At 37.7% G+C, this 19,482-nt stretch overlaps 1 protein-coding gene across 17 annotated transcripts in view; it reads right to left on the bottom strand.

Moving 5' to 3' along the window:
- Positions 1 to 19,482, bottom strand: part of LOC144300565 (uncharacterized) — a 228,499-nt gene that overhangs the window by 84,952 nt on the left and 124,065 nt on the right. Inside the window, exon 6 of one of the 17 annotated variants that reach the window (XR_013367272.1) lies at positions 1,476 to 4,714. The exons of 13 other annotated variants lie outside the window; for them this stretch is intronic. The gene's annotated coding sequence lies outside the window, so the exon portion shown is untranslated. Of the gene's footprint in view, positions 1 to 1,475; positions 4,715 to 19,482 lie in introns of those variants that run through there. 3 more of the 17 variants (XR_013367263.1, XR_013367267.1, XR_013367259.1) reach the window with 3 other exon arrangements.

Here is a 19,482-nt window from a genome sequence, read left to right as displayed (position 1 = left end):
AGAGGTTATTACTGGGTTTAGCAGAAGGGCAGCTCATAATGTATAGTTGTAGGATGTTTAGCAAAACTATCACCTGAAGTATTTTGGAAATGTAAAATGAACATAATGAGCCAGTGGATCTCAATAAGTAGGTGGTTAAAAGTGGCAACTGTTTCCTGTATCTGCATAAGATAAAATATGCATAGGGAGAAATAAGCTAATGAAGTTACTAAATTTTTTTGCAGAATTTATAAGAAATATATAGGAGCCAAGACTTGCTGGCTTCAAAAAAAAAAATAGAACTATTTCTCATCTGTTTTAGAGCTAAGGAAACATTTTTAAAGCACAAAATAGCTTCAGGAAAAGATCAAAACCAGTGTGGTAAAGACTCAGGGCAAAGATGAAGTCAAACTGCAAGTGTAAGTCTCTTTGATAATATCTCAGAAAAATTTAAGTTGATGCCTCATAATCATCATAGCTAGATGTTAAGAGTGTGCCTTTATAGCCCTTCCGTTAAACAATGGAGTTTCTAATAATTTTAAGGATATTGTCCCATCCTAAAGCAAATTTGCAGAGGGCCAAAAGCAGAGAAGAGCCTATCTCAAAAAGATCTGTGGGAATTATTTTTATTTAACAGAATGGATAATAGTTTTATTCACAGGAATCCCATGACGTTTTTAAAGGAATTATGTTTGAAATGAAAGGGTTAGAGACAAGATCAAATTAAAAGGATGACTTTGGATCCTTAAACTAATATATTCAGGCTGAGAAACTTACTCCGTAGAAAATGCAGAGTATTTCTTACAGAAAATGAGAAATTACTTACAGGGTACAACCAAGAGCCACAGAGATTCACACCAGTGTGCAGGACCAAGGCTTAATGAAGGAACTGTCAACAATACCTCTTTAGACATCAACAGTGTTATGAAACAGTGACTGCTCTGTGCCTCCTGTTTTCTCTTGTTTTGAAAGTGTATGTCTATACTTGCCTGTTCCAGCATTGCATGTTGGTGTATGTGAATGTGTGTGTGTGTGTGTGTGTGTGTTTGAGTGTGAGTGAGTGTGTTGGGGATAGGTAACTCAAGTCTTTACTCACAGGACTTTAGGTTAAGAGGACATATACTTGAAGAACCAAATCCAAGGTTGGTCTGTACCTGGCTCTGAGATCTGCAACCTTAAGCCCAACCCTATGACATAATGGGGCGGGACTTTTGGGGACTGTGGAAGGGGATTAGCACATTTTACACGGGGAAGAATATAAATAGTTTGTAATCCTAGGGCAGACTATAGCAGATTAAAATGGCCACTAATTCCTTGACACTCTTCACACGAATAAAGGAGGAGTCCGCATTCTTCTTGAATCTGGTTAAAATCTGTGACTGTTTTGAACAAGTAAATGTGGCCAAAGTGAAATTGCACCAGTTTCTGTATCCAGGTTTAAGGAGATAGGCAGCTACCACTTGAGAAGCATGCTGCGAGAAGCCCAATCAAGTAGAGAGACCCTAGAGGATGAGACATCATGTCTGGAGAGAAAACTAAACAACCAATGTGCCACATCCCAATGGAAAAATCATCTAGAAGTAGATTTTCCAGTCCTAACTACTCCAGCTGATGCCTCATGGATCAGAAACAAACCCTTCCTGAATTCATGATGTGTAAAAATCATGAGCAAAATAAACGGTTGTTTTAAGCCACTAAGTTTGGAGTTATTTATTACATAGCCATAGCTAACCAGAACAACTTCTACTTTGTTTTTTTTCCCCCCACAACCTCTATTTTGAATTCACTATTTAATCAAAAGCATTTTCCCTTATCATTCATAAAAATTATCACTTCTACAAAATTTGAATTTATCTGACCTTGTAATTTCTGGCCAATAGATGCAATAAGAGTGATATTTAAGTTCTGACCCTGGGCTTCTGCTCTTTTTCTTCCAAATGCTGGAGATTGAAGGAATGAGTCATCCCAGATGACCTTGCAGCTGAGTCCCTGGCTGACCATAAACTTATGAGCAAGCTCAGTTGAGATCAGCTGAGCCCAGCCCAGACCAGAAGAACCCTCCTAGTTGGACCCAGCTTCAATTGCCAACTCAAAGAATGTTTTGTTGTTTTAAGTCCTAAGTTTTGAAGTTAATTAGTTAAATAGCAATAGCTAATTGGCACAACAGCTTTCTATTTGGTTTACTGCTAACCAAGAACAAAGAGAAGAAGTATTAGTTGTTCTGTCCAGTTTTAAGTAATTTTTAAAATTCCTGTTGCTTTACAAATTTGAAGATAAAACCAATAAACTAACTTTGAGTATTTATCTGTGGTACAGTATAATGAAAACAGTAATGCTATGACATTCCTGCCCCCCACCCCCAAACCTGAATCTATAAGAAACATCAGGCAAACCAAATTAAGGGACATTCTTCAAAACTTTCAAGGTCACGAAAGACAAGGAAACTTTGAGGAACTATTCTAGCTTGAAGAAGACTAAGGACAGGACAACAACATACAACGCAGTTCTGGAATGGATCTTTTTACTATAAAGAACATTTTTCGAGAAAGTGGGTAAAATTTGGGTAGAATCTAAGGATTAAATGGTAGGCATCAAAGTTAATTCACCAATTTTGATGGTTGTGTTGTGATTATATAGGAAATGTCTTTGTTTATAAGAATTACGTATTAAAGTATTTAGAGATTTGGGAGTATCATGTAGGAAACTTACTCTCAGTGGTTCAGTTAAAAAAAAGTTTGAAAAGAAATATTAAAGAAAAGAATATTAATGGTAGGGCAGTTCTGGTCCTATAAGATACAAAGAACAGGTACCTCCCATTTAAGTAAATAATTTGCTCTTGATAATCAGACTTACTGCCCTAAAAGTGTTGGACAGAGGAGACTATTTTCCATTATTTTAAATGAGAAAAATTATAGGTTGGCATATCAGCTTAAAACACCCAACTGGAGTGCCTGGCTGGGTCAGTGAGTAAAGCATGCAACTCTTAATCCTGGGTTATAAGTTTGAGCCCACATTGGGTTTAGAGATTACTTAAAAATAAAATGTTAAAACAAACAAACAAAAAATCCCCCCAAATACCCAATTAATCTGCTTGCAGTGAGCCAAACAATAAAACGCCTAAAATGCCTATCCTGTATAAGAAAGATCATGTTAGTACATCAGTTTCTGATCACTAAATAACTAATATAGTTATTAACAAATGTTTGCTTTGTATATAACATCCCAGATATAATCCCTTTTACTATCACTTAGTGTGCCTTAAAATGGTCTATACATTATGATATCAATATGATTATGATATTCCACTAATTTTATTTGACTCGAGGTCTATTAAGTATTTTTATTATTCTTTATTAACTCAAGACATCCTATCGATGCTTTTTGTTAAAAATTTGAGTTTTGAGAAAAATATAAAAATTTTCTATAAGCAGTTGTGGAAAATACTGTACTGAAAAATAAATATGTTCAATGAAATTTATGTAGTAAAATCCAAGAAGCATTCTAATGAAAAAATTGTTACCTGTAGAGATATAAGGGTTATACCTATATATTATAAAGCTGCAATCATTTCAGCTATAAGTCTTAAATAGCTCAGTAAAACATAATATATTGAACCTCAGAATTACATCTATACTATATGATATTATAAATATTCAATTGAATGAGATCACTGGCTAGCAATTGAGAAAACAGTTTAGATCTATACAGCTATAGGAACACTAATTCAAGATAAAGAGTTAAACACTTTAAACAGAAAATCTAGAAGAAAATGGAATCAAATTGGTCCATTTGGTATGTGGAGAAGAGTTTCCTAAGTTTAGAAGAAACAGAAGTCAACAAGGGAAAAATACACAGATTTTGTTACAGTGAAATTTTAAAGTTCCGTATGTATGAGTTTAAAAGCAAAACAAATATTTACAGCAAATAGGAGACCAAAGTATTAAATAGTAAGAGCTCTCACAAATCCATAAGAGAAACACAAAGACATTGATAGATATGTGGGAAAGAGTACAAAGAGACAGTTTATATGAGAAGAAATATAAATAATGAACCAAGTTATGGAGAAAACTAACTTTGCTAGTAGTCAAATTGTGGGAAAAATAACTTTGCTAGTAGTCAAAGAAATGAAAATCATAACTGGGAACTATCATAAACATCTATTAAATTAGAGAAGTCATTAAAAATACCGTAAACTCCAATGGCAATGAAGGGCATGGCAAACTAACTGGGTACTCTGCACATAACTAGTGTCTGTATAAAATAATAGAATCCTTTTGGGAAGTAATTTGGCATGCTGACCCAGGAGCTATAAATATAAATACTTTTTGGCCCATGACATTTTTGGAATTCACTATTCTTTTTGCCCAGTGATGATCATTTCAAAGTTGTTTTAATAGCAGAAGAAAGTGTCTGTGTTGGACTGGGGAGCAAACTAGCTAATGGTGAAGTAAGCTATGGTGTCACCACTTTATACCATGGTATTCAGTCATTAAAATAACTAAAAATGTACAAAAGCAATGAGACAATGTTGTGGTTTTCTTCTTCTTCTTCTTCTTCTTCTTCTTCTTCTTCTTCTTCTTCTTCTTCTTCTTCTTTGAGAGAGAGAGCGAGCTCTTGTGAGAGTGGCGGGGGCGGGGGTAGGTAGAGGGAGAGGGAGAAAGAATCTTAAGCAGACTCCATGCCAGCCCAAGCCTGACGCAGGATCAATTTCAGAACTCTGAGATCATGACTGGAGCTGAAATCAAGAGTCGGACACTTAACTGACTGAGCCACCCAGGCACACGATGAGACAATGTTTTTTTTAAAAATGTAGAACAAATGGGATCCCTGGGTGGCGCAGCGGTTTGGCGCCTGCCTTTGACCCGGGGCGCGATCCTGGAGACCCGGGATCGAATCCCACGTCGGGCTCCCGGTGCATGGAGCCTGCTTCTCTCTCTGCCTGTGTCTCTGCCTCTCTCTGTCTCTTTCTGTGTGACTATCATAAGTAAATAAAAAAAATAAAAATAAAAAAAATAAAAATGTAGAACACAAAGTTGTATACTGTGTATAATTATTCAACTTTGTCACAATGCATGCAAATAAATGGTGAGATTATGCACCAGGATATCAGCAGTGATGAGATGATAAGAGATTCTATAAAAATTTGTTTTCTATTTTCCTAAATTAAAAAAGAACATATATTGCCTTTATAATTAAAATAAAACAAAAGAAGGAAGGAGGAGAGGACACCTGGCTGGCTCAGCTGGTAAAGCACATGACTCTTGATCTCAGGGTTATAAATTTGAGCCCCATGTTTGGTGTAGAAATTACTTTAAAAAAGTAAAAAAATTTTAAAAAAATAGAAAGAAGGAAAGAGGAGACGATAGACTATATTCTATGTTCTGGTACTTGTAGTCAAATGAGAAATTTTCCTATATAACTATTCAATAAGCATCACCATAAGTCTGTCAAACAATCATACCCATGCTGGTGGCTGCACGCTGGAAAGCAAAACTGGATCACAGACTATGGTAAAAAGCCAGAATCCTACAAGGAGCTGATGACAACCCTAATAAGACTGAAGTCATGTACTAACCTGCCCAGGGAGACTTTCCATATAGTCATAGGCTGCTGTAATACTTTACAAGGCTTCATAAACATATCAAATGCTTACTGGCCAGGAAATAAACCTGGTAGTTAGATATTTTTGTTTATACTCAACATAAAGTCTGTCTGTGTTTTTCAACTTTTCATAATGTTAAGGTCATAGTGTTTTTCCATTGTAAAATTGCTCTTGGAATAAAAAAAAAATCAGCAGTCCCACCATACAGAGTGTTATTAGTGTAGGAGCAATCGGTAGAAGGATCCATTTTTTGTTTTTCAAAGATCATTTAAAAACTTCAAATTGGATCTATGCTGATCATATTTTAAATCAAGGAAGTACACTGGTGATATCATTCTACTTGTAGTTTTGCTGTTCTTAGAATGGAGGATATTCAAAATGAATGTAATACAGTAGGGGGTAAGCTTCCATTTAGCTTTATAATTCTATCAGCAAAACGCCAGGGGAGAAGGAATATCATGTTCTCTTTGAATTACGTTTTTGCAATCTGAGCTTCAAGTTCAGCTTTCTTGACGCACCTCTGGGCATTGAATCTGAATTAATTATTGTGTCCAATTTCCTCTACCTAGCCCCTGAGACAAGTGCAAACAAGCCAGCAGTGGTTACCCTCATGGCCACTAGAGATCATATCAAAGGAAAGTGCAGAGCAGTACAATGTTCTACTGGTAAGAATTTATCCATTGAGAAAGATCGAACAGAGAATCAGGTTGGCACAAATTGAAAGCTCTTGGATACACTTAATATCTTCTAGTTTAATTCACACCTTCCAGGTATGGATTAAAGCACATCATGAAAAATTTTGCTATAATGATTGAAGGAGATGGTTTCTTTCTTTTTGTACTCTAGGAGAAATTAGCTGGCCACTGGCTACAATGTAGAAGGCAGTCCTCATGCCAGGCTGTGTGTATGCCAGTCATGTGGCACCCATTCTTACGGGGAAAATGGTTCTTCAAGACAGATCTAAGATTTGTCCGCCTTAAAGAATGACTCATGGAAGCAAAAAGCAAATCTAGGTTTTTTTGAAGCTCCTGCTTTTCTGAAGATTTGAAAGAAAACCCTACCAACCCTTAAAATGTGATTTCCTATGATATAAAGTTCCTAATAAATAACGAATGGATAAATAGAGAATTTCATCATTTTGTCCTCTAAAAAACATGCACTTGCTCTCAGATTGTGTTTTTGTCTTGGTTGTTATTCTCATAAAACCTAGTAATGAAACACTGAAAGTTCCAACCTAGGGGAAGTAAAATAGAATAGCTTTTCTTATTCTGTTTATTAGAGACATAGAAGAATTCCCTCTGACATAATTCAACATTTGGGGCAAATATTTGAGAATGACTTTGCAAATCACCTGTGAAGTAAAGAGGATGCTATATTGAGTTTAATTTTGTACAAGGGAGTTTTTTTTAATAAAAAATAAATAATGAGTATTATTATTAATAATAGTCAACTTCTGTTAGTGGAGAAGTTAGTCCTTAGTCTGAGGGGTTGAGGGGGGGTCCTGGGTAGCTCAGTCAGTTGAAGGTCTGCCTTCAGCTCAGGTCATGATCTCAGGGTTCTGAGATGAGCCCTGCATGGGACTTCCTGCTTAGAGGGGAGTCTGCTTCTCTCTCTCCCTTTCCATCTGTGCACCCTCCTCATGCATGCACACATGCATGCTCTATCTCAAGTAAATAAATACATAATAAAATCTTAAAAAAAACCAACACCTCACCAAGTCTCTGGGTAGTACATTTTTCTAAAGTTACAAAACATTGTGCCCGTCAATTGTGAATTAATACTTATCTTATTTTCTTTAAAAAAAATCAGAACAGATTCAAGATTAACTCTATACTAACATAAGCCTTGCTTGCCTTCCAACGTTGCCTTCTGGAATTAGAGAGAAAAATTTAGGCTTTTGACTAATATTCTAGGACATTGTGACTAATCTCAGGTAGAACTATCATCAAGGGTTGTATTGTGTCCTCCCAAAAAGATCTGGTTGTAGTTCTGACTTCCAGTACTGCACAATGTGCCTTGATTTGAAAGTAGTCCTTATTGATGTAATTGGTTACAAATAGGGTAGAAGAGGGAGGGCCCCTAATTCAATACAATTGATGTCCTTATAATAGAGAATGCCATGTGAAGAGGTAGGGACACACACAGGAAGATTGCTGCATAAAGATAGGGGCAGAGTTTTGAATTCTGTTGCCACACACAAAATGCCTTACTGGGAGCTAGGAAGAGGCAAGGAAAGATCCACCCTTAGAGGCTGTTGGAAGGAGCATGGCGCTGTCAGTACCTTAATTTCAACTTCTAGCCTCCAGAACCGTGAGATAACAAATTTCTGTTGTTTTCAGCTACTGAATCTATGACATTTTATTATGAATGCCCTGGGAGATTAACGAATCTGTAGAGGTATGCCAGTGTTTGGATAAGTGTCATTTAGCATCAAGTATTAGATACTTCTGAGAAAGAATGGAGATAAAGAAAAAAATCTATTTTTTTTCAAACTTCAAATGTAGAAGTTTGGGGTTGCTGAATATGAAATTTTGTGACTGGCTACACATTAGGAATCTTCACTGAAGGTCTCAATGTCTCAGCCACGTAATCATGTCTTGGTAAGATTGTTTAAGATGGAATAAATGACCAAGGCACTCAAGCCATGATTAAAGGTCAGATCCAGGGGTCTGCCTCCAAAAATTACTTGCAGGAAATCAAGATTCCCTTGTAGGGAAATGGTACCTATATTAGCTCTGGCATAAGGATTCTCAATTGGAAATGGGTCCCAGGTGTGGTCTTGGGATTCCTGGCTGTTTCTATGCTGTGAGAATGTGTCCAGGGCATGGCAGATATCAGGATAAAGTGCAGGACTGCAGATTGGTTCTGTCTGGGGGTTAGTACTGGTGAGGCACACAGTAGGCTGATACTGACTGCTAAAAACTGGGCTGTGTTGGAATGGCTCTGACGTTGTGCCAGACCCTGTGGACAGAGCTGTGATTAATGCACGCACTCTCATTAAGAAACTCATACTAGGATATGAGAATGAGGAATGGCCTTGAATTCACTGACCCTGGGCTAAGATTGGCCTCTTGGGCTAAAATGGAAGACTGAGAATTCTTGTTTCAAAGCTGAATAACCCAGGATGCTTGGCAGTTAGTTTATGATTTATATCCCAAGAGTCTTGATCTGGGAAAGATTCACAACCCTCACCAATCACCTGGGAACTTGTAATAGTCAGAATTCTGAGAAAAAGGACTCTCTCTAGCTGAGTGATTAGGGTGATTTTAGTAAAAGGACTATTTGCAAAAGGTCTATAGAGAGAAAACCAAAGGATATGGCCTACTTTATGCTAGTCAGAACAGGGAAACCTTTCTACATTTCAGTGGGAAGCTACAGGAGAAGGAAGCAGTTACCAAAACTGGGAGATTGCTGTGTGAACACAGCTCCTTATGGAAGCTGTGCGTTCAGGAGAAGCTTGCAGGCAAACTCAAGCTTCAAATCTCTTGTTAGTGACTACCAACAGGAGGGTAAAGGAGCTCATGGGTGCAAACCACACATTCAGTCTTTGGGCCCACAGAGCAGAGTGAGGTAATTAATAGAAGGCCTGCCAAATGCAGATATCCTTTAGTTGAGATCCTTTGGATTGCAACTGACAGAACCTCATTCTAATCTGAGACAAAAGAAGATTTATTGGAAGTCTCAGTGCATTTGAACCCCAGGAAAATGTCACTGAGACATGTTGTCACTTTGGGTTCTCAGCTCTACTTCTTTTTTCTCTATTTTCGTTTCATTCTCTTAAGTCAGTTTCATTCCTCATCATCTTCTACCTTTTATACCTTTAACACTAAAGAAAGCTTAACTCCCTTTGCCTATGTCCAATGTGAAAAATCTCAGGACTGGCTTGTCTCACATCTGCTGAGCTTTAACAATACACTTTGGGGTTCTGGGACTGGCTGATCCATGTGCTTGGAGAGGTAGGAGGAGGAACTCTAAAAAGAGAAGTTGTCAACCCCAGAAAAAAAGGGGGTCCTGGGCAGAAAAAGAGACTAGGTATCCACTGTAGAAAGAACATGGAAGTGGCAGTGAGCCGCTACCTCAATGGGGAAATTGAGCAGGTGGCGGGGTGGGTCTATCCTATATACCACAACAGGGGCTCCAGCTGAGATCTGAGGAGAAAAGGCATGATCAGGCTTTAAACAGAAGCTGTAACCTTTGCTCAAGTGATTCTCCTTCTTGCTGCTATGGCAAATACCTTACTACCTTTCAGGAGGACAAAAAGGATGAAATTTTCAGGCTGGTGTCTGACTTGAGCCTGGCTTTCTCATTGTGTCATCATCACTCTCATGCAACTTGTGGTCCAGTGTGACAGTGTATGTGCTGTTCTCCAGGAATGACCCACACAGCCATGTCTGGCTGACTGCTTTTCATGTATCTCCATCTTCCACAATCTTGCTCATCATTCAAGATCCTGCTCAAATCTCACCATTGCCATCAAACAATGCTCCTACCTTCAGGAAGGAAGCTTTCTGTTCCTTATTCTTTTGTTATCATCAGAAAATATTTAAAATAATATTTATGAAGGTCAGCTCTCCATTAGACTTCTTTTTTAAAAAGATTATTTATTTATTTATTTATTTATTTATTTATTTATTTGAGATAGATAGATAGATAGATAGATAGATAGATAGATAGATGATAGATAGATAGAGGCAGAGACACAGGCAGAGAGAGAAGCAGGCTCCACGCAGGGAGCCCAATGTGGGACACAATCCAGGGACTTCCGGATCATGCCCTGGGCTGAAGACAGCCACTTAACCGCTGAGCCACCCAGGTATCCCTGGACTTCTTTATCTATGTCAGCTTTCCTCACCAGATGGCGAGACCCTAAAAAGAATGGGACAACCCCCACTCCCCATATACTTGTGCCTGGCCTATGTATTTTTGAATTGTTGAAAGAACCACAGGAGAAGTGGGAAGGAATAAGGATTTGAGTTCTGTTTTGCACTCTTCCCTCCCACTTTACATGTCCCCAGTTGCTTTCTCCTTCTTCCCATTCCTCCCTTCTGTCCTCCCTTTTTCATTTGTTGGTTATAAATATGGTCACTCTTCTTATACACATTGGGATATATTTAAGATTAGAGTTTGCCTTAACAATTCTTTTTTAAATTTGAATATAGTTGACACACAATGTTACATTAGTTTCAGGTCTACAGCATAGTGATTCAACTTCTCTACACATTATGCTATGCTCACAAGAGCAGTTACCATCTGTCACCGTACGACACTATTATAATATCATTGACTACATTCTCTATGCAGTACCCTTTATTCCCATGACTTATTCATTTCCTAACTGGGAGTGGGAGATAGAGGTTGGCTTTTAAAAGCATGTACTATCTAAAACACTGAGCTCCTAATTCTACCATAGTTAAACATGTGATGAGTCTTTTAAAGCAAGTATATTTCCTTTTAGAAGTTGTTGTGCCTCATAAATGCCAGGGTTGGAATCCTTTAGGGAATATTTTTACAAGAGTTTTTAGGAAAAGTATTGTTCATTAAGCCAAATTGGTCAAATAGACAAAGGAATCAAATACCATTTGCTTATCCAAATGGAGAGCTTGATGTGACCTTTGCAACTGTTGCTATATTGTAACTCTTGTATTCAGACATTTTACTCCAAAATTTGTTTATACTTTACTGTTAAGAAAGAGAAGTAAAACTGTTCATTGAGTGGATTGAAGGTCAATGGGCTTTCCTTCTTTCTCTTTTGGTGTTAACCACAGGTCTCTTTAACTGTACATAGCCCTTCCAAATGACCCTTTCGGTTTCTATAGTTACTACTTTGTGAACTAAAGTTCAACAGTTTGGGGATTCAACAATTTGACTTGGTAATCCCCTAGGCAGACTCTGAAAGACAAAACCATTTAATAGCTCTGTGAAGAGATCTGCTGAAATTCAAGTAAATAAGAAGTCTTCAGTTTTTTGACTATTAGTTAATAGCACATTTGTGCCAGGACATAGTAACCAATTAAACAAAGTGTAGCATCTAGTTATTAAAGTTGCCATTTAAAAAAAAATTATCAAAGGAAGTAAAGGGGAGGGCCTAAACTTTTTGTTTCTCCTAGGACATCAAATAAATAATCCCATCTCCCTCTTCTTTTCTCCATCAAACTAAAGAAGGAGAAAGGAAGGAAGGAAGGAAGGAAGGAAGGAAGGAAGGAAGGAAGGAAGGAAGGAAGGAAGGAAGGAAAAGGAAGGGAGGAAGGACAAAGGGAGGAAGGAAAGAAAAAAGCAAACATTTTCAACAATCAAAGAAAAATTTAACAATGTCTCAAGAATAGGTACTATGTTTCTTACGTGAAAACTATTTAATTTAGCTGAGTAAACTAGAAACTGTAACACTACTCCTCTTCTGGCTCTAAAACCCCATTATGACATTTTATTAAATCTACATTTCTACGCAAACTATAATTTCTCTAGAGAAAACAGAACAGTAGTACAACAGTTGTGATGACATTCAAAGTGTTCAATTGTGACACATAAATGACCCATATTGTAAGGGAGGTTGGGAAAGAGGATATTTAATGATTCCAGCCTCTATAGTAGAAGATGACAAGACAAAAAAAGGAAGTTGGGAACGACAACTGGATTAGCCAACCAGGTGGAAGACATGGCTTGGGGGTGGAATGCACAAGGTATGTTGGAGGAAGGGCAAGTAGATGACATCTCACTGGATGTGACTGTAGGTAAGAATTAAGAGATGAGATTAGAGAAGACAGATTCGCACCAGGACCCAACTGCCAAATGAAGGAGTTTGGAATTTTTTCTCTTAGCAATGGAGATTCACTAGAAATTTGAATAGAAAAGTGATATGCTTTAAGCACCAATAATCTGGCCAGGGCACTGAATGCATTGAAGGAGGAGGCTAGGAGACCATTGCAGTGGTCCCTCCATGAAGTAGACATGAATGGGAACAGTGGCAAGAGTATGGAATAAAAAGGATGGCTATGGAAGAAATCAAAAAGTATGGATCTTTATGATAGTCAGGAATTATTGACTAATAGAGGACCAAGAAGAGGGAACATCATCAATGATGACTCTGCAGTTTTAAGCCTGGGTAATTTGGAAGATATGTAATAGAAGTAGGGAATTAAGAAGGGATCTGGTCTTAGGAAGAAGATTAGTTTAAGTTTAGTTGTTGAGTTTGAGGCAGAGACAGCAGACCGGAAACATAGATAACACAGCCCACAAGATATTGGACATTAAGAATAATACCATCTCTGGTTCTGCTCCTCAGGATATATTTGGCATAGGAAGTGCAATGGTGTTTCCTAGAGGACAATTTACAGAGTGTTTCAGAGAAAGGCAAATAATCCTCTATATAGTCTGTACTCAGTATGAGTGAAGCCTGAAAACATTTTGAGATTAGTAGTAATGGTCCTCAAAACAAGAAGTGGACATTTCATGGCAGCTGGATGAAATATTCAGAAATATATCCCAAAACCTGGGAGAGGAGAATCCAGACTATGCAACAGTGGAGACAATTCCCACAACCAAACTGATGAATTTTTATCAACAATTTCTGAGTGAGAAAGAACTAGAATATTCAAAATCACCTGTATTTTTATATTCAAGTTACTTGTTCAGTAAACCTATGTGTAATTCTTTTTCTAAAAGGGGCTGTCATTCCAACAAGACCCTTTGTCAGATCCCTAAATTAAAAAACCTCTGGATTAAATTGGTACAGATAGATAACTAATCTGGGTAGAAGGGAACTAACTAATACAGTCAAGATGTTGTGCCAGAATCGACATATCTAGGACATAACTCAGAATACCTTCTTTGTAAGGCCTATTCTGGTCTGCCTGTACCTGTTGCTACAGAGCTGATACTGTCTGAAGCTTGAGTTAAGTTAAAGGTGATCGCTCTGCTTGCAGACATTTGGCTTGAGATTGAGAGGATTCAATTAAGAGGTAGAGGAAATAGATGTGTTCACCAAATTTTCTATATTAAATAGGGTTGTCCTTTAACTTAGAAAAAAGTTATCAGTAAGAAAAACTTCTGAGCCTCCCAAATTAGAATATTCTTAAAAGATTTTTTTGAAGGAGGTAGAACAAGGTAAATGCAATCATCCTTATAACAGCATAGTTTTGTTAAGTCAGTGTGAGTATCTCAACTTCCTTCCAGAGTTTTCATCTTCTCAGAGTTTATCTGTGTACTGGGTTGCCAAGGCAACCAAGAAACATCCAGTAGAACCCAAACACCTAAACTAATTTTATGAATGCCAGATACCAGACTTCTTTTATTTCTTGCTATATAAAGCCCAGGGCCCAGCATTCACAATTCTACTTCAATTTGTATTTTGAACTCTGTTTTCATTTCATAAATGAGGATGGTTATGAATGTGTATAAGATATAATCATCTGTAGATTTACATGATATATTGTTTATGTAATAGATGTAAGGTGTATGTGTACATAAGGAAGAAAGTATGTGTGCCTGTCTTAAAAATGTAAATGGGCGCACCTGAGTGGCTCAGTGGTTAAGTGTCTGCCTTTGGCTCAGGTCGTGATTCCAGAGTCCCACATTAGGCTTGCCACGGGGAGCCTACCTGTGTCTCTGCCTCTCTCTGTGTGTCTCTCATGAATAAATAAATAAAATCTTTAAAATATATATAAATGGGGCAAAAGTTACCCAAAAAAATCCCAAAGAACAAACAATAACAGCAAAAAGTCTTGATTATATATATGAGTTAAAGGCTAAATTTTCTGGCTTTTTTTTTTTTTCTAGGAAAACAGACATGTAAAAAAGTCTAATTGTTATCAGAGATTTTTTGAAAACGCCATTATTTTGTGCTCTGACACTTTTTACAGTGAGAGTCCTTGTTAGTTAGGGGCACGGGAGAGGAGAGACAGTTGGGAAAGAGTATAGACGACTAACAATGGTGAGCCAAGAGACCCTTGAGGACACCAATGCTAGAATGTCGATGGGTCTACTGCAGATAATGAGTCAGAACTAGGCAATTCAACTTAGCAAACATGCATCAACTCAAATTGTGATGAAAAAGAGTCAAAACCTTGTTTTCAACTTTTGGTCTAAGCACAACAGGAAAATTAAGATCTTGTTCTTTGGGCCTGACAAAAATGCTTGAAAACTCCTCATGCCAAATCTTGAGTCCTATTAGCAAACAGGCTGTTTCAGTTCCTTTCTTATTGTGGGCCCCTTCTGTCTTTCATGTAGATCTCTTGTAGCTAACTGAGGTACTTGGCTAGGACTCCTACTCTTGGTACCAAAACCCTTTACCTGGTAGGTCACTAGACTTTTTGACCACTAGGTTTCCTCATCTGATTCTTCCTCTTTCTCCACTTAGAATCTGGAACTTATCTGCCCACAGACCTTCCTTGATCCTCTCTATCGTTGACTTCTCAGCACTCCCCCATTCCTCATCCTTGTTGAATTCCCAATCCTGGCTCCTAAGCCTTTCCATATTGAATCATGAAAATTAAGCTTTCAAAGAATGCAAATTCTTCAACTCTACATGTGGTCAAAGCTAGAACACATCTGTAATGTTCACTGCTCTTACTCAGCAACTACTAGTGCTTACCTATGCTTGGCATAGAATAGACACAAAAGAAAGAATGAAAAATTAAAATAAGTTGGTAATGTATTATTTACCCCAAGTAGGAAACTTAGATTTTTAATAAGGTTGAAACAAAAAGATGTTTTGTTTAGTCAGGAGTGTACTGGAAAACTTTTTCAAAATGAAAAAATTTGTATGTTTATAGTTAGTTGAGATTTAGATCCTAGTAAATATTTTACCCTGGCCTCCTCAATGCCCCTGAAACACACCAAGTAGCATCCTACTTTATGGCCTTTGTATGTGTATTCCCTCTGCCAGAAATGTTCTTCCTTTAGTTACTGCATGGCTCATGTATCCTGGAATGTTTTTTTTCTTGGTTCCTTGAATGGCTTGTACTCACTTCCTCCCAGTCTCTGCTCAAATGTCACGAGAGCAGGGGGCCTTTGCCTGACTCCCCAACTAAAATAACAACTCTCCACCACTCTCTAGATCTTTTGCTTTGCTTCATTTTCTCTCATGTGAAACATCATATGTTTATGGGTTCATTTCTGTCTCCTCCCACTAGAATTTATAAGTTTCATGAGGGAATACCTTTTCTTCACTACTGTATCCTCACTCATTGAACTGGTGCCTGGTAGGTGCTCAGTAACTATTTCATTGAATGAGTAATTCAAGGTAGGAACTTAAATATGCACTTTTTCATCTGATGCTCAAAGCTACATTCTTATTCAGTACTGCAGTTCAACTGAATAACTATATTGTTGGAACATATACATCGTGAAAGAAAACAGCCTGTTATATTTAATTCTATTGCATTAAACTACAGACTATGCTTATATTTATAAACATTGTGAATTGGGGTACATTTTCCTCATTTTTATTTACCCTTTTGAACCTCATTAACCTATTCTAAAATATGTTACTTCTTACTCAACAATATTTTATCTTCAGGCTAAATAACACAGAACATCTGCCTCCTAGATTACATATAATAAGTCATAAAAGTATAAATGGTACAGACCCATGTTAGGAATAGTAAAAGCAGACCTTTAAAAAACACTCATGTTTAATCTTTAAATGTATTTTCTAGTGGGGTTTTTGACAATCTGATAGCTGAGTGCATTTATGAACTAATGCTTTTATTTTTTATTTTTTAAAAGATTTCTTTATTTATGATAGACAGAGAGAGAGAGAGAGAGAGGCAGAGACACAGGAGGAGGGAGAAGCAGGCTCCATGTCGGGAGCCCGACGCAGGACCTGGTCCCGGGACTCCAGGATCGCGCCCTAGGCCAAAGGCAGGCACCAAGCCACTGAGCCACCCAAGGATCCCACATGAACTAATGATTTTAAAGCCACCCACTACCCATTTGTGGGTAATTATACTGAAATTATTTTTTGTCACATCTAAGGGTAAGTCCCAAGCCTATGGCATGGGAAAGAATAAGTCAAACATAGGCATTTGTCATGATACCTTGTATTAGACACCAGATCTTAACCTCTGGCTTATCTGCTAAGTCAGAGCACCCAGAAAAGTACACATACACTTGTCATTCCTTGGAAGTTAATGATCTAAATGGATATAGAAGGATTATAAACAAAAATCAAGACAATCATGTTGCAGAGGGGCAGGTGGGGAGCTTTCAGTGGTGATCCTGAATGTCCAGAGAATATCGTGTGGGTGGCCGAACAGTGGTCAGGTTCATAAATTTCCTTTTAAGCCTCCCAAGCAAGATTAAAACTTTATTCTTTAGTTATTGAAACATGAGGCAGAATCAGCTGCTGGTCTTTTTCAAGTATAAACTGTTAGTAAAATTTCTATAGGGAAGACTTGAGGCCTCTCCCTTTCTTCCAGAAGCTAGATTTAATAAAGAAGCCTGGACTGGAATCAGAAAAACACTTCCCTGGCCTTAGGAAAGTTACTCAACTTCCTGAGCCTCACTCTCCTCACCTGTTAGGTAGAGATAATAATAATGTGTATCAGAGGTCACTGTAAATATTAAATGAGATAATACACACATGTGCTAAACTGGAGACTTGTAATTTATTTTAGTGAGCATTCAGTAAATTAATATTAATGGATATCTCTTCCATATTCTTTCTGCACCCTCACTTTTTTCTTTTTTCTTTTCTTTTATTTTTTATTTTAATAAATTTATTTTTTATTGGTTTTCAATTTGTCAATGTACAGAATAATACCCAGTGCTCATCCCGTCAAGTGCCCACCTAAGTGCCTGCCACCCAGTCACCCCCACCCCCAGCCCACCTCCCCTTCCACCACCCCTAGTTCATTTTCAGAGTTAGGAGTCTTTCATGTTCTGTCTCCCTTTCTGATATTTCCCACTCATTTTTTTCTCCCTTCCCTTATATTCCCTTTCACTATTTTTTATATTCCCCAAATGAATGAGACCATACAATGTTTGTCCTTCTCCAATTGACTTATTTCACTCAGCATAATACCCTCTAGTTCCATCCATGTCGAAGCAAATGGTGGGTATTTGTCGTTTCTAATGGCTGAGTAATATTCTATTGTATACATAAACCACATCTTATTTATCCATTCATCTTTCGATGGACACCAAGGCTCCTTCCACAGTTTGGCTATTGTGGACATTGCTGCTATAAACACCGGAGTGCAGGTGTCCCGGCGTTTCATTGCATTTGTATCTTTGGGGTAAATCCCCAGCAGTGCAATTGCTGGGTTGTAGGGCAGATCTATTTTTAACTCTTTGAGGAACCTCCACACAGTCTTCCAGAGTAGCTGCACCAGTTCACATTCCCACCAACAGTGTAAGAGGGTTCCCTTTTTTCTGCATCCTCTCCAACATTTGTTGTTTCCTGTCTTGTTAATTTTCCCCATTCTCACTGGTGTGAGGTGGTATCTCATTGTGGTTTTGATTTGTATATCCCTGATGGCAAGTGATGCGGAGCATTTTCTTATGTGCTTGTTGGCCATGTCTATGGCTTCCTCTGTGAGATTTCTGTTTATGTCTTTTGCCCATTTCATGATTGGATTGTTTGTTTCTTTGCTGTTGAGTTTAATACATTCTTTATAGATCTTGGAAACTAGCCCTTTATCTGATACGTCATTTGCAAATATCTTCTCCCATTCTGTAGGTTAGCTTTTAGTTTTGTTGACTGTATCCTTTGCTGTGCAGAAGCTTCTTATCTTGATGAAGTCCCAATAGTTCATTTTGCTTTTGTTTCTCTTGCCTTCATGGATGTATCTTGCAAGAAGTTACTGTGGCCGAGTTCAAAAAGGGTATTGCCTGTGTTCTCCTCTAGGATTTTGATGGAATCTTGTCTCACATTTAGATCTTTCATCCATTTTGAGTTTATCTTTGTGTATGATGCAAGAGAGTGGTCTAGTTTCATTCTTCTGCATGTGGATGTCCAATTTTCCCATCACCATTTATTGAAGAGACTGTCTTTCTTCCAGTGGATAAGCTTTCCTCCTTTGTCGAATATTAGTTGACCATAAAGTTGAGGGTCCACTTCTGGGTTCTCTATTCTGTTCCATTGATCTATGTGTCTGTTTTTGTGCCAGTACCACACTGTCTTGATGACCACAGCTTTGTAGTACAACCTGAAATCTGGTATTGTGATGCCCCCAGCTATGGTTTTCTTTTTTAAAATTCCGTTGGCTATTCGGGGTCTTTTCTGATTCCATACAAATCTTAAAATAATTTGTTCTAACTCTCTGAAGAAAGTCCATGGTATTTTGATAGAGATTGCATTAAACGTATAAATTGCCCTGGGTAACATTGACATTTTCACAATATTAATTCTTCCAATCCATGAGCATGGAATATTTTTCCATCTCTCTGTGTCTTCCTCAATTTCTTTCAGAAGTGTTCTATAGTTTTTAGGGTATAGCTCCTTTATCTCTTTGGTTAGGTTTATTCCTAGGTATTTTATACTTTTGGGTGCAATTGTAAATGGGATTGACTCCTTAATTTCTCTTTCTTCAATCTCATTGTTAGTGTATAGAAATACCACTGACTTCTGGGCATTGATTTTGTATCCTGCCACACTGCCAAATTGCTGTATGAGTTCTAGCAATCTTGGGGTGGAGTCTTTTGGGTTTTCTACATAGAGTATCATGTCATCGGCGAAGAGGGAGAGTTTGACTTCTTCTTTGCCAATTTGAATGCCTTTTATTTCTTTTTGTTGCCTGATTGCTGAGGCTAGGACTTCTAGTACTATGTTGAATAGCAGTTGCACCCTCACTTTTTCTCCTGCTCCATCTCCTTTCCATTTGTTTTTCCTTCACCATAGAGCCCAATTGTAATTATTATTTGTAAATATTTATTGAGCACCAATCAATTATCTAAATAATTAA

The sequence above is a fragment of the Canis aureus genome, chromosome 28 (assembly GCF_053574225.1).
Source record: "Canis aureus isolate CA01 chromosome 28, VMU_Caureus_v.1.0, whole genome shotgun sequence".
In the NCBI taxonomy this organism is placed as follows: domain Eukaryota; kingdom Metazoa; phylum Chordata; class Mammalia; order Carnivora; family Canidae; genus Canis; species Canis aureus.
This window is presented reverse-complemented; position numbering and strand designations above follow the sequence as displayed.